This window comes from Pseudophryne corroboree, chromosome 6 (genome assembly GCF_028390025.1).
Source record: "Pseudophryne corroboree isolate aPseCor3 chromosome 6, aPseCor3.hap2, whole genome shotgun sequence".
Taxonomy (NCBI): Eukaryota; Metazoa; Chordata; class Amphibia; order Anura; family Myobatrachidae; genus Pseudophryne; species Pseudophryne corroboree.
This window is the reverse complement of record NC_086449.1, coordinates 445,543,947-445,559,048: the sequence shown is the minus strand read 5'-3', so window position 1 is coordinate 445,559,048 and position 15,102 is coordinate 445,543,947. Positions and strand designations below refer to the sequence as shown.

At 47.8% G+C, this 15,102-nt stretch overlaps 1 protein-coding gene across 3 annotated transcripts in view; it reads right to left on the bottom strand.

The window, feature by feature from the left end:
• The window catches only part of TBC1D22A (TBC1 domain family member 22A), a 1,169,061-nt gene that overhangs the window by 1,108,328 nt on the left and 45,631 nt on the right, over positions 1-15,102 (bottom strand). The gene's annotated exons all lie outside the window — the stretch shown is intronic.

The following is a 15,102-nucleotide window of genomic DNA, read 5'->3' as shown; positions in this document are numbered from 1 at the left end:
AGAACAGAACTCATTAAACAATAATAAAGTTTTCAAAGATTAAAGAACTTTCTAAACTTGTCCAGTCTTTCTATATAATCAATTTCCTATTATAAGTCTTAAAGGGCCCCATATACTAGTGCGATTATGCCCGATTTCAACCCAATTCGGGCCGATATTTTAGGTGGAATCGGGCATTTTGGCTGTGTATCCGATCCGATGCGCGGCCCCGTGAGCGTCGGATCGGATCCTCCAGATCGCTAGTGCTGCACTCGTGATATGTCGGTTCCCGCAAGCATGGCTGGGATCGCATACGATATATTGCATGCAAAATGTACCAAATCGTATGGAATCATATGGAACCACTCCCGGGAAGCTCCCGGGAGAGCTCAATGAAAATCGTCCCGACTTCAGCCTCAGGACATATCGTTGTAGTGTATGGGGCCCATACACACTAGCCGATTTTGGGCTCAAAGCAGCTCACTTTTGGCTCCCGCATCGTCGCTGGCCGTCCAAGCACTTTCCAGTCTCCTACTGGGCACAGGGAAAATAGCTCAGTGTATGCACTGAATTATTTTCCTGTCAGCAATGTTCACAATCATCGCTGTGCATACATGCTGGGCAAAAACGCCCAGTGTGTATGCACCTTTATAGGTAATAAGGTGGCTCAGTGTTGCACAATGCTGTCTCATAGCGATAGGGTCACAGGTTCATTGTGTGCTAAATTTTCCACACACAGCCCAAAAACAAACATATACTGTAGGTTAATATGCTGTTGATAAAAATGAACCCACATGTGCTTAGCACTAAAAAGCAATAGGCTACCCCTTTTCCGCTGTCTGTCCCTTTCTGTGTTATTATTATTATTATCATCCTTTATTTATATGGCACCACAAGGGATCCGCAGTGCCCAATAACAGGGTACATAAACAAAACAAGAAAATAGTGACTTACAATTCAAGAAGGGAGTATTGAAAAGAAAACAGGTTAAGTCAGAGATGGAAAAGCACATGAGGGAAGAGAACCCTGCTCGTGAAAGCTTATGTTCTAAAGGGGATGGGCACACATAGGGGTGACACATATGGGGTGGGATAGAGGGCTTAGGATGAGAGTCAGCTGTGTTTGGTTAAGTAGTGGGTCTTGAGAGCCCATTTGATGTTTTGTAGAGAGGTGGAGAGTCTGAGGGGGAAAGGTAGAGAATTCCAGAGAAAGGGAGCAGATCGTGCAAAAACTTGGAGGTAGGAGTGGGGGAGGTAACTACAGTGGTGCTATCAGAGCAGCCATGGAGGGATGTCACCCCGCCACCACCGACTGATCAAGTCAAAGCATTTCCTAATCACCTCTCTCAAATATAGTCACTCTCACAAAGTACATAATCTACTGTATATGGCAAATTAAGACTTCTTATCCACCAAAAATAAAACAAGAAATGGAGTCACAGACACAGAAACATAAAAAATAATACAGATTTGGGGTCTTTGCGGTGATGCTATTTCCTGGAGTAAGCAGTTGATACGTAAAGTAAACATCAATAACCATTTTCCTGGTCTGGTCACATCGTTTGTTTCAAATTGCTCAATTAGTTTACCTGATGTCCAGAAAAAAAGTGAGTTTAGACACCTGAACGCTCTGGGTATTGAGAGCAAGACCCTTGTATAAACCATACAGAAGAAAATCCAAAATCAGAATAAATAAGAATTTACTCACCGGTAACTCTTTTTCTCGTAGTCCGTAGTGGATGCTGGGAACTCCGTAAGGACCATGGGGAATAGCGGCTCCGCAGGAGACTGGGCACAACTAAGAAAGATTTAGGACTACCTGGTGTGCACTGGCTCCTCCCTCTATGCCCCTCCTCCAGACCTCAGTTAGGAAACTGTGCCCGGAAGAGCTGACACAATAAGGAAAGGATTTGGAATCCCAGGTAAGACTCATACCAGCCACACCAATCACACCGTACAACTTGTGATACTATACCCATTGAACAGTATGAATAACAACTGAGCCTCTCAACAGATGGCTCCAAACAATAACCCTTTAGTTAGGCAATAACTATATACAAGTATTGCAGACAATCCGCACTTGGGATGGGCGCCCAGCATCCACTACGGACTACGAGAAAAATAATTACCGGTGAGTAAATTCTTATTTTCTCTGACGTCCTAGTGGATGCTGGGAACTCCGTAAGGACCATGGGGATTATACCAAAGCTCCCAAACGGGCGGGAGAGTGCGGATGACTCTGCAGCACCGAATGAGAGAACTCAAGGTCCTCCTCAGCCAGGGTATCAAACTTGTAGAATTTAGCAAATGTGTTTGAACCCGACCAAGTAGCAGCTCGGCAAAGTTGTAAAGCCGAGACCCCTCGGGCAGCCGCCCAAGAAGAGCCCACTTTCCTCGTGGAATGGGCTTTTACAGATTTAGGATGCGGCAGTCCAGCCGCAGAATGTGCAAGTTGAATCGTACTACAGATCCAGCGAGCAATAGACTGCTTTGAAGCAGGAGCACCCAGCTTGTTGGGCGCATGCAGGATAAATAGCGAGTCAGTTTTCCTGACTCCAGCCGTCCTGGAAACATAGATTTTCAGGGCCCTGACTACGTCCAGCAACTTGGAATCCTCCAAGTCCTTAGTAGCCGCAGGCACCACAATAGGTTGGTTCAAATGAAAAGCTGATACCACCTTAGGAAGAAATTGGGGACGAATCCTCAATTCCGCCCTATCCATATGGAAAATCAGACAAGGGCTTTTACATGACAAAGCCGCCAATTCTGACACACGCCTGGCCGAAGCCAAGGCCAATAGAATGACCACTTTCCATGTGAGATATTTTAGTTCCACGGTTTTAAGTGGCTCAAACCAATGTGACTTAAGGAAATCCAACACCACGTTGAGATCCCAAGGTGCCACTGGAGGCACAAAAGGGGGCTGAATATGCAGCACTCCTTTAACAAACGTCTGAACTTCAGGCAGTGAAGCCAGTTCTTTTTGGAAGAAAATCGACAGAGCCGAAATCTGGACCTTAATGGAACCTAATTTGAGGCCCATAGTCACCCCTGACTGTAGGAAGTGCAGAAATCGACCCAGCTGAAATTCCTCCGTTGGGGCCCTTCTGGCCTCACACCACGCAACATATTTTCGCCATATGCGGTGATAATGGTTTGCGGTCACCTCCTTCCTAGCTTTAATCAGCGTAGGGATGACTTCCTCCGGAATGCCCTTTTCCTTCAGGATCCGGCGTTCAACCGCCATGCCGTCAAACGCAGTCGCGGTAAGTCTTGGAACAGACAGGGTCCCTGCTGCAGCAGGTCCTGTCTGAGCGGCAGAGGCCATGGGTCCTCGGAGATCATTTCTTGAAGTTCTGGGTACCAAGCTATTCTTGGCCTATCCGGAACCACAAGTATAGTTCTTACTCCTCTCCTTCTTATTATTCTCAGTACCTTGGGTATGAGAGGCAGAGGAGGGAACACATAAACCGACTGGTACACCCACGGTGTCACTAGAGCGTCCACAGCTATCGCCTGAGGGTCCCTTGACCTGGCGCAATATCTTTTTAGCTTTTTGTTGAGGCGGGACGCCATCATGTCCACCTGTGGCCTTTCCCAACGGTGTACAATCATTTTGAAGACTTCTGGATGAAGTCCCCACTCTCCCGGGTGGAGGTCGTGCCTGCTGAGGAAGTCTGCTTCCCAGTGGTCCACTCCCGGAATGAACACTGCTGACAGTGCTAACACATGATTTTCCGCCCATCGGAGAATCCTTGTGGCTTCTGCCATCGCCATCCTGCTTCTTGTGTCGCCCTGACGGTTTACATGGGCGACCGACGTGATGTTGTCTGACTGGATCAGCACCGGCTGGTGTTGAAGCAGGGGTCTTGCCTGACTTAGGGCATTGTAAATGACCCTTAGTTCCAGAATATTTATGTGTAGGGCAGTCTCCTGACTTGTCCATAGTCCTTGGAAGTTTCTTCCCTGTGTGACTGCCCCCCAACATCGCAGGCTGGCATCCGTGGTCACCAGGACCCAGTCCTGTATGCCGAATCTGCGGCCCTCTAGAAGATGAGCACTCTGCAGCCACCACAACAGCGACACCCTGGTCCTTGGAGACAGGGTTATCAGCCGATGCATCTGAAGATGCGATCCGGACCACTTGTCCAACAGATCCCACTGAAAGATCCTTGCATGGAACCTTCCGAATGGAATTGCTTCGTAAGAAGCCACCATCTTTCCCAGGACTCGCGTGCAGTGGTGCACCGACACCTGTTTTGGTTTTAGGAGGTCTCTTACTAGAGATGACAACTCCTTGGCCTTCTCCTCCGGGAGAAACACTTTTTTCTGTTCTGTGTCCAGAACCATCCCCATGAACAGTAGACGCGTTGTAGGAACTAGCTGCGACTTTGGAATATTCAGGATCCAGCCGTGCTGTTGTAGCACTTTCCGAGCTAGTGCTACTCCGATCAACTACTGTTCCCTGGACCTCGCCTTTATAAGGAGATCGTCCAAGTACGGGATAATAAAAACTCCCTTTTTCCGAAGGAGTGTCATCATTTCGGCCATTACCTTGGTAAATACCCTCGGTGCCGTGGACAGACCAAACAGCAACGTCTGGAATTGGTAATGACAGTCCTGTACCACAAATCTGAGGTACTCCTGGTGAGGAGGGTAAATGGGGACATGCAGGTAAGCATCCTTGATGTCCAGTGATACCATGTAATCCCCCTCGTCCAGGCTTGCAATCACCGCTCTGAGCGATTCCATCTTGAACTTGAACCTTCTTATATAAGTGTTCAAGGATTGTAAATTTTAAATGGGTCTCACCGACCGTCCGGTTTCGGTACCACAAACATTGTGGAATAGTAACCCCGTCCTTGTTGAAGGAGGGGTACCTTGATTATCACCTGCTGAGAATACAGCTTGTGAATCGCCTCCAGCACTGCCTCCCTGTCCGGGGGAGCTGTCGGCAAGGCAGATTTGAGGAAACGGCGAGGGGGAGACGTCTCGAATTCCAGCTTGTACCCCTGAAATACTACCTGTAGAATCCAGGGATCCACCCGTGAACGAGCCCACTGGTCGCTGAAGTTCTTGAGACGGGCCCCCACCGTACCAGGCTCCGCCTGTGGAGCCCCAGCGTCATGCGGTGGACTTAGAGGAAGCGGGGGAGGACTTTTGTTCCTGGGAACTGGCTGTATGTTGCAGCTTTTTCCCTCTACTTCTGCCTCTGGGCAGAAAGGACGCGCCTCTAACCCGCTTGCCTTTCTGGGGCCGAAAGGACTGTACCTGATAATACGGTGCTTTCTTTGGCTGTGAGGGAACATGGGGTAAAAATGCTGACTTCCCAGCTGTCGCTGTGGAAACGAGGTCCGAGAGACCATCCCCAAACAACTCCTCACCCTCGTAAGGCAAAACTTCCATGTGCCTTTTAGAATCTGCATCTCCTTTCCACTCCAGAGTCCACAATCCTCTCCTGGCAGAAATAGACATTGCGTTTATTTTAGATGCCAGCCGGCAAATATCCCTCTGTGCATCTCTCATGTATAAGACAGCGTCTTTTATCAATGTTTTCCGACAGGGAATCTGACCACGCAGCTGCAGCACTGCACATCCATGCTGAAGCAATAGCCGGTCTCAGTATAATTCCTGAGTGTGTATATACAGACTTCAGGATAGCCTCCTGCTTTCTATCCGCAGGCTCCTTTAGGGCGGCCGCGTCCGGAGACGGTAGTGCCACCTTTTTTGACAGACGTGTGAGCGCTTTATCCACCCTAGGGGATGTCTCCTCTGGCGGGAAAGGGTACGCCATTGGTAACTTTTTAGAAATTACCAGTTTCTTATCGGGGGAAGCCCACGCTTCTTCACACACTTCATTTAATTCATCAGATGGGGGAAAAACCACTGGTAGCTTTTTCTCCCCAAACATAATACCCTTTTTTGTGGTACCTGGGGTAACATCAGAAATGTGCAACACATTTTTCATTGCCGTAATCATATAACGAATGGCTCTATTGGAATGTACACTAGTCTCATCGACGTCGACACTGGAGTCAGACTCCGTGTCGACATCTGTGTCTGCCATCTGAGGTAGTGGGCGTTTTAGAGCCCATGATGGCTTTTGAGACGCCTGGGCAGGCACGGGCTGAGCAGCCGGCTGTCCCACATCTGCTATGTCGTCAAACCTTTTATGTAAGGAGTTGACACTGTCGCGTAATTCCTTCCACATGTCCATCCATTCAGGTGTCGACCCCGCAGGGGGTGACATCACATTTATCGGCACCTGCTCCGCCTCCACATAAGCCTCCTCATCAAACATGTCGACACAGCCGTACCGACACACCGCACACACACAGGGAATGCTCTGACTGAGGACAGGACCCCACAAAGTCCTTTGGGGAGACAGAGAGAGAGTATGCCAGCACACACCAGAGCGCTATATAATACAGGGATACACACTACACACAGTGATTTTTCCCCTATAGCTGCTATAATACACAATTTGCACCTAAATTTAGTGCCCCCCCTCTCTTTTTTACCCTATTGAGCCTGGAAACTGCAGGGGAGAGCCTGGGGAGCGTCCTTCCAGCGGAGCTGTGAGAGGAAATGGCGCCAGTGTGCTGAGGGAGATAACCCCGCCCCCTTCACGGCGGACTTCTCCCGCTTTTTCAGGATATTTATGGCAGGGGATTTTACACATATATAGTCTTACTGACTATATTATGTGTTGTTTTGCCAAGTTAAGGTATTTATATTGCAGCCCAGGGCGCCCAGCCCCCCAGCGCCCTGCACCCATCAGTGACCGGAGTGTGTGGTGTGCAGAGGGAGCAATGGCGCACAGCTGCAGTGCTGTGCGCTACCTTAATGAAGACCGGAGTCTTCAGCTGCCGATTTTCTGGACGTTCTTCTTGCTTCTGGCTCTGCAAGGGGGACGGCGGCGCGGCTCCGGGACCGGACGACCGAGGCTGGGCCTGTGTTCGATCCCTCTGGAGCTAATGGTGTCCAGTAGCCTAAGAAGCCCAAGCTAGCTGCAAGCAGGTAGGTTCGCTTCTTCTCCCCTCAGTCCCTTGAAGCAGTGAGTCTGTTGCCAGCAGATCTCACTGAAAATAAAAAACCTAAATATACTTTCTTTCTAAGAGCTCAGGAGAGCCCCTAGTGTGCAACCAGCTCGGCCGGGCACAAAATTCTAACTGAGGTCTGGAGGAGGGGCATAGAGGGAGGAGCCAGTGCACACCAGGTAGTCCTAAATCTTTCTTAGTTGTGCCCAGTCTCCTGCGGAGCCGCTATTCCCCATGGTCCTTACGGAGTTCCCAGCATCCACTAGGACGTCAGAGAAAATAAAAACCCCTAGGTTTGCACCAGAAGTTGAAGGGCTTCCAAATAATATATGTACACATATAGGACCTGATTCAAATATGGCTCAGGAGAGCATTGTTGCTGCTTCCTTGGAAGCAGCAGCTATGCTCTGACATGGTAATGAAGCAGGAAGCATATGGTGTAGGTCATGGGTCTTAAACCTGCAGCACTCCAGCTGCTTTGGAACTACACATACCAGCATGCCCTGCCTCAGTTTTAGCATACCTTAGTAGCAAAACTGTGGCAGGGCATGCTGGGATGTGTAGTTTCACAGCAGCTGGAGGGCCACAGATTCAAGCCCCATGGTGTTAGTGGGCGCATCCTCCTTGCATTATTGATTAAATCACTTGCAAAACCGTTGGCCGGCTGAATAATCAATGAGGTCATGCAAGCCAGCAGCTGCAGTTCCTACAAAAAAAACAGTGCTGTGAAGATGGGAAGAAGCAGGAATAACAGCCCCTGTATAATGCGTGCTGCTGGTGATGACTGGAAGGCGGGAGAACGCTGAGTGCTGGTGACGGAAACTGGAAGTGAGCGGAGGAGGCGGAAGTCGGGACCGGGCTGAGCGGGTAGAGTAGCGGGCAGAGTAGCAAGAGGATCGCTGCTGCCAGTGTGTGAGTGAGCGTGAGTGTCGGGCCGCTGCTAGTGGAGTGAGTAAGCGTGATTAAGAGCGCGTGTGTGTAGAAGAAAGTGTGTGAGGAGACTGTGCTGCTGCAGACTCAGTGTGTGAGGGGGAGAGTAAGTGCTGGAGGAGAGTAAGTGTGCGAGGCTGCTGCTGTGCGAGTGAGAGTGTGCTGCTGCTGCAGACACAGCGGGTGAGGGCTGCTGCTGGGGTGAGTGAGAGAGGGAGAGTAAGTGTGTGAGGGCTGCTGCTATTGGGTGAGTGAGAGTGCGCTGCTGCTGCAGACACAGCCTGCGTATGAAGGGACTGTGAACGGAGGATGAAGTAGGAGCCCGAAGTCAGGTGCACGGCAGCAAGTGAGGAGGAGGTGTGAAACAACTGCAAGGAGGAGTAGCGGAGTCGCAGGAGAGGGTCCACTCAGGTAAGTATTGATTACCTACTTCATCGTGTATGTGATTGAATTGGCTATTTCTGCTGTGTTGTGAATATTGATTCTCTCCACAGCTAGGTCATAGTCTATATCATATTGCATTGTTTGTATTGCAGTGCTTGCATATTTTGTATTATTCTGCATTGTTCTTCAGAAGGTAATAGGGAGTTGAGTTGTCAAGCAAATGTGAGGGACCGAGTTTGAGAATCTCACTCAGTGCGTGTCGTGCAAGATGTATGCACACCTGGAGCAACCGTCCCAGTGTGAATACATCTGTGCAAGATGAGTGCGAACGGTTGCCCTGGAAGCCCAGGTAATTGATCAAGAGCAAACTGTTACGTGACTAAGGGGCCCTACTCACTGGCCGACCCGCCGCCGAGCTGCCCGACGGCGGATACGGCCGACGAGCGACCCGGCGGCGGGGGGGGCAGTGACGGGGGGAGTGAAGTTTCTTCACTCCCCCCCGTCACGCGGCTGCATTGAAGTGCAGGCAAATATGGACGAGATCGTCCATATTGGCCTGCATGCACAGCCGACGGGAGACCAGCGATGAACGAGCGCGGGGCCGCGCATCGCTGGAGTCTCCACACTGAAAGATATGAACGAGTTCTCGTTCATTTATGAACAAGATCGTTCATATCTTTCAGAAAATCGGCCAGTGTGTAGGGCCTATAAGAGATATTCATAATCTCGAACAAAGTTAAGAAAGAACGGTGGAGGAGTTGCAGAGGGGGACACCGGTAGACGAGGATAATCAGGTAGCTAGCTGGGTCACTGTTAGAAGGAAGAAAAAGAGGCAGGACATCTCCGTACTATCAAACCCGAACAAATTTGAACGATTGAACGAAGATTTGGTGGATGATAGCGAGGAAATGATGGAGCTGGAGGAGACTGTTCCCTCTAACAACCGGAGGAGTGATCCCTCTGGCTCGGATGGGATGAAAGAGAGAGAGAGATACCCAGGATCGTAATCGCCGTACGGTCTGTTGTCTCCTGGGTGCGGCACATCGCGGACCGGGTAGATAGATTGTTGGGAGGGGCTGGGAAGGACCCGGCGGTCTTTGTGCACGTTGGCACAAATGACAAAGTTAGTGGTAGGTGGGATGTCTACTCTGGATCTAGTAATTACTAATAATGTGGACATTATATCAAGCACTAAAGTTGCAGAGACCTTGGGTAACAGTGATCACTATATGATCACATTCGACATCAATTTCAAAAACATCACTACAAGGGATCAACCAAAACATTTAACTTTAGGAAGGCTAACTTCAGTATGCTGAGAAGTGCACTTAACGACACTGATTGGAAAGATTTGTTTCATGGCAAGAACACTACGAAAATGTAGGATGCGTTAAAAGGGTTGTTAAATAGCAATATTGACAAATTCATTCCCATGGGCAGCAAACACAGGAGTACCAAACTCAAACCGATGTGGCTTAATAAGGTGGTCAAGGAAGAAATGGATAATAAGAAGCGTGCTTTCAAAGCATTTAAATCTAATGGAACGGAGGAGTCATTTTAGTACTACAAGGAATTTAATAAAAGATGAAAAAAAGCAATAAGAGCAGCTAAAATTGAAAACGAAAAGCAAATCGCTGTAGAGAGTAAAACCAATCCTAAAGTTTTTTAAATATATAAACAGTAAAAGGTTAAGAAAGGAGAACGTAGGTCCAATAAAAGATGAAATTGGAGTTTTGATAAATGACGACGAAACAAAAGCGGAAATACTGAACAAATCTTTTTCATTGGTGTTCACCAGAGAAGAAGTGAGGGTGGGAGTAGTGCATAACGATAGTGAAAGCAATGATTCCTGGCTAGATGCTTGTTTAAGTGAGGAATAGTCCGGGAGAGACTAAGCAAAATTAAGATTAATAAATCACCTGGCCCAGATGGACTTCACCCGAGGGTTCTTATGGAGCTTAGGTCACAACTACCAAGACCCCTATACTTGATTTTTAATAGTTCAATTAGATCAGGCATGGTACCAATGGATAGTTGAGGTAGTGCCATTATTTAAAAAGGGATCTAAAAATCATCCGTGAAATTACAGACAAGTTAGATTGACATCTATAGTGGGGAAATTATTGGAGAGTATTTTAAGGGATAGCATACAGGAGTATCTGCATACCGTTAAGTTTATTAGCAAGAACCAGCATGGGTTTGTAAGGGATAGATCATGTCAAACTAACTTAGTTAGCTTCTATGAGGAAGTGAGCGACAATCTTGACCAAGGAAAAGCAGTGGATGTGGTATACTTAGATTTTGCAAAAGCCTTCGATACAGTACCTCGCAGGAAACTGATCATCAAATTAAAGGAGCTTGGCCTAGGAAAAACTATTTGTACATGGATAAGTAATTGGCTGGATAACAGGGTACATCGAGTAGTGGTCAATGGGATGTCCTCCAGCTGGGCACCAGTAGTCAGCGGAATACCACAAGGGTCCGTACTTGGGCCACTACTGTTCAACATATTTATCAACGACCTGGAAAAAGGCCTGGAAAGCACAGTGTCAATCTTTTCAGATGATACTAAACTGTGTAGGGTAATTAATACAGAAATAGATGTGGAGTCTCTACAGAATGACTTATCTAAACTTGAAATCTGGGCGTCTAAATGGAAAATGGAATTCAATATAGAAAAATACAAAGTTATGCACTTCAGGATTAAAAACAAACTTGCAACCTACATATTAAATGGGGAAAATCTAGGGGTAACAGTATTGGAAAAAGATTTGGGAGTATTCATTGATAACAGGCTAAACAACCTTATACAATGTCAAAGTGCAGCAAAGAAGGCAAGTAAGGTGCTAGCATGCATAAAACAGGGAATTGAGACAAGGGACGAGAGTATAATCCTGCCACTGTACAAATCATTGGTATTGTATACACTAGAAAAGAGGCATCTAAGAGGAGACATCATCAATATCTTCAAATATATAAAGGGAAATTACAAAGTTATCAGAGGAATTGTTTATTAAAAGAACTCTGTATAAGATGCAAGGTCACTCACTGAGGCTAGAGGAGAGAAAATTCCATACGTAATGTAGGAAAGGGTTCTTCACTCTTAGGGCAAAAAGGACCTGGAATTCCCTGCTAGAGAAGGTGGTAATGGTGGACTCTATATATTTAAAAACGGATTGAATAAATTTCTGACTGAAAAATATATCCAGGGTTATAGCATTTAAAATAATGACATTGTTAATCTGGGAGGAACATGATTTACAGTTGATAACTAAACATAAAACATTATTTCAATTGGGACATTATAATGAACTCGATGGGCATTTTGCCTCTTTTCAACCTCATTAACTATGTAACTATGACATTTGTCTTCTAATGGAGATTCTGGCCTCTGGACACTCCGTATAACAGTGGTGACATGCTTCCGTTTTGGGAAACTGAGGCTTTTGTTATACCCAAATAGCTGCAGACTATCACTCTTGTGATGTCTGCAGCCTAATGCGTCCAACGACGCAGAACCCACACTACACATGTACAGTGTGGGTCACGTGCATGCGCAAAGTTCCGAACATTGGTACTTTGCGCTATGCGACTCAAGATTCTTCTGAATTAGGACCATAATAAATACAGGAACACTTACTTTAAGTAGTTTGTCAGAGATTCCTTAGTAATGATTACTGAATCTCAATGCCCTCTAAAACACAACATAAGGATTGGGATGCAGAAGGTCTGACTGAGGTGGCAGTGGCCAAGGTTGATCCATAATCTTTCCTCAGACCTCGGATGCCATGGGCACGGAGAGAAAAATAAGATTTTAAACCTACCGGTAAATCTATTTCTCCTAGTCCGTAGAGGATGCTGGGGACTCCGTAAGGACCATGGGGTATAGACGGGCTCCGCAGGAGATAGGGCACCTGAAAAGAACTTTGACTATGGGTGTGCACTGGCTCCTCCCTCTAATCCCCTCCTCCAGACCTCAGTTAGAGAACTGTGCCCAGAGGAGATGGACAATACAAGGCAGGATTTAGCAATCCAAGGGCAAGATTCATACCAGCCCACACCAATCATACCATGTAACCTGGAACATACATAACCAGTTAACAGTATGAACAAAAACAACAGTAACGGTCCAAGACCGATGTCAACTGTAACATAACCCTTATGTAATTAACAACTATATACAAGTCTTGCAGAGTTTCCGCACTGGGACGGGCGCCCAGCATCCTCTACGGACTAGGAGAAATAGATTTACCGGTAGGTTTAAAATCTTATTTTCTCTTACGTCCTAGAGGATGCTGGGGACTCCGTAAGGACCATGGGGTTTATACCAAAGCATCCAATCGGGCGGGAGAGTGCGTATGACTCTGCAGCACCGACTGAGCAAACGCCAGGGTATCAAACTTGTAGAATTTAGCAAAAGTGTTTGACCCCGACCAAGTCGCCGCTCGGCAAAGTTGTAATGCCGAGACACCTCGGGCAGCCGCCCAAGTAGAGCCCACCTTCCTAGTGGAATGGGCCTTATCCGAATTTGGTACCGTAAATCCAGCCGTAGAGTGAGCCTGCTGAATCGTATTACAGATCCAGCGAGCAATAGTCTGCTTCGAAGCAGGAGCGCCAATCTTATTGGCCGCATACAGGACAAACAGAGCCTCTGTTTTCCTAATTCTAGCCGTCCTGGCTACATAAATTTTTAAGGTCCTGACTAGGTCCAGGGATCTGGAATCCTCCAGGTCACCTGTAGCCACAGGCACCACAATAGGTTGATTCATATGGAACGAAGAAACCACTTTAGGCAAAAATTGCAGACGTGTCCTCAATTCAGCTCGATCCACATGAAAAATCAAGTAGGGGCTCTTGTGTGACAAAGCCGCCAATTTGGACACTCGCCTTGCTGATGCTAAGGCCAACAACATGACCACCTTCCAGGTAAGAAATTTCAACTCAACCTTGTTAAGCGGTTCAAACCAGTGTGATTTTAGGAACTGCAACACCACGTTCAGGTCCCATGGTGCCACTGGAGGCACAAAAGGGGGGTGGATGTGCAGCACTCCTTTTACAAACGTCTGGACTTCTGGAAGAGAAGCCAATTCCTTCTGAAAGAAAATCGAGAGGGCCGAAATCTGTACCTTAACCGAGCCCAATTTCAGGCCCATATCCACTCCTGTCTGTAGGAAGTGGAGAAGACGACCCAGATGAAAATCTTCCGTAGGTGCATTCTTGGTCTCACACCAAGACACATACTTTCGCCAGATACGGTGATAATGTTTTACCGTCACCTCCTTCCTAGCCTTTATTAAAGTAGGGATGACCTTTTCCGGAATCACCTTTTTCGCTAGGATTCGGCGTTCAACCGCCATGCCGTCAAACGTAACCACGGTAAGTCTTGAAATACACAGGGCCCCTGCTGCAACAGGTCTTCCCTCAGAGGAAGAGGCCAGGGATCTCCTGTGAGCATCTCTTGTAGATCCGCGTATCAGGCCCTTCGAGGCCAGTCTGGGACAACGAGTATCGTCTGTACTCTTCTTCGTCTTATGATCCTCAACACTTTCGTGATGAGAGGAAGAGGAGGAAACACGTAGACCGATTCGAACACCCACGGTGTTACCAGTGCGTCTACTGCTACTGCCTGAGGGTCCCGAGACCTGGCGCAATACCTCCGAAGTTTTTTGTTGAGGCGTGACGCCATCATGTCTATTTCAGGAGTTCCCCAAAGACGTGTTACGTCTGCAAAGACTTCTTGATGAAGTCCCCACTCTCCTGGATGGAGATCGTGTCTGCTGAGGAAGTCTGCTTCCCAGTTGTCCACTCCCGGAATGAAGACAGCCGACAGAGCGCTTACATGATTTTCCGCCCAGCTAAGTATCCTTGTGGCTTCCGCCATCGCGACTCTGCTTCTTGTCCCGCCTTGGCGGTTCACATGAGCCACTGCTGTGACATTGTCTGATTGAATCAGAACCGGTAGGTTTCGAAGAAAACTCTCCCATTGTCGAAGGCCGTTGTAAATGGCGCCGAGTTCCAACACATTGATGTGTAGACAGGACTCCTGGTCTGACCAAAGACCCTGAAAAGTCTTTCCCTGTGTGACCGCTCCCCATCCTCGGAGGCTCGCGTCCGTGGTAACCAGGATCCAATCCTGAATTCCGAACCTGCGACCCTCCAGGAGGTGAGCACTTTGCAACCACCACAGGAGGGACACTCTGGTCCCTGGAGACAGAGTTATTTTCCGATGTAAGTGCAGATGGGACCCGGACCACTTGTCCAGAAGGTCCCATTGAAAAGTCCTTACATGGAACCTTCCGAAGGGAATGGCCTCGTAGGCCGCCACCATTTTCCCCAGAACTCGAGTGCATTGGTGAACTGACACCCTTTTCGGTTTTAGCAGGTCTCTGACCATGTTCTGGATGTCTTGGGCTCTCTCTATTGGGAGGAAGACCTTAATTTGTTCCGTATCCAGTATCATACCTAGGAACAGTAGTCGAGTTGTCGGAATCAACTGTGACTTCGGTAGATTTAGAATCCAACCGTGTTGCTGGAGCACTCTCAAAGAGAGCGCCACACTGCTCAGCAATTTCTCCCTTGACCTCGCTTTTATCAGGAGATCGTCCAAGTATGGGATAATTGTGACTCCATGCTTGCGCAGGACCACCATCATTTCCGCCATTATCTTGGTGAAAATCCTCGGGGCCGCGGAGAGTCCAAACGGCAGCGTCTGAAATTGGTAATGACAATCCTGTACAGCGAATCTCAGGTATTCCTGATGGGGGGCATAT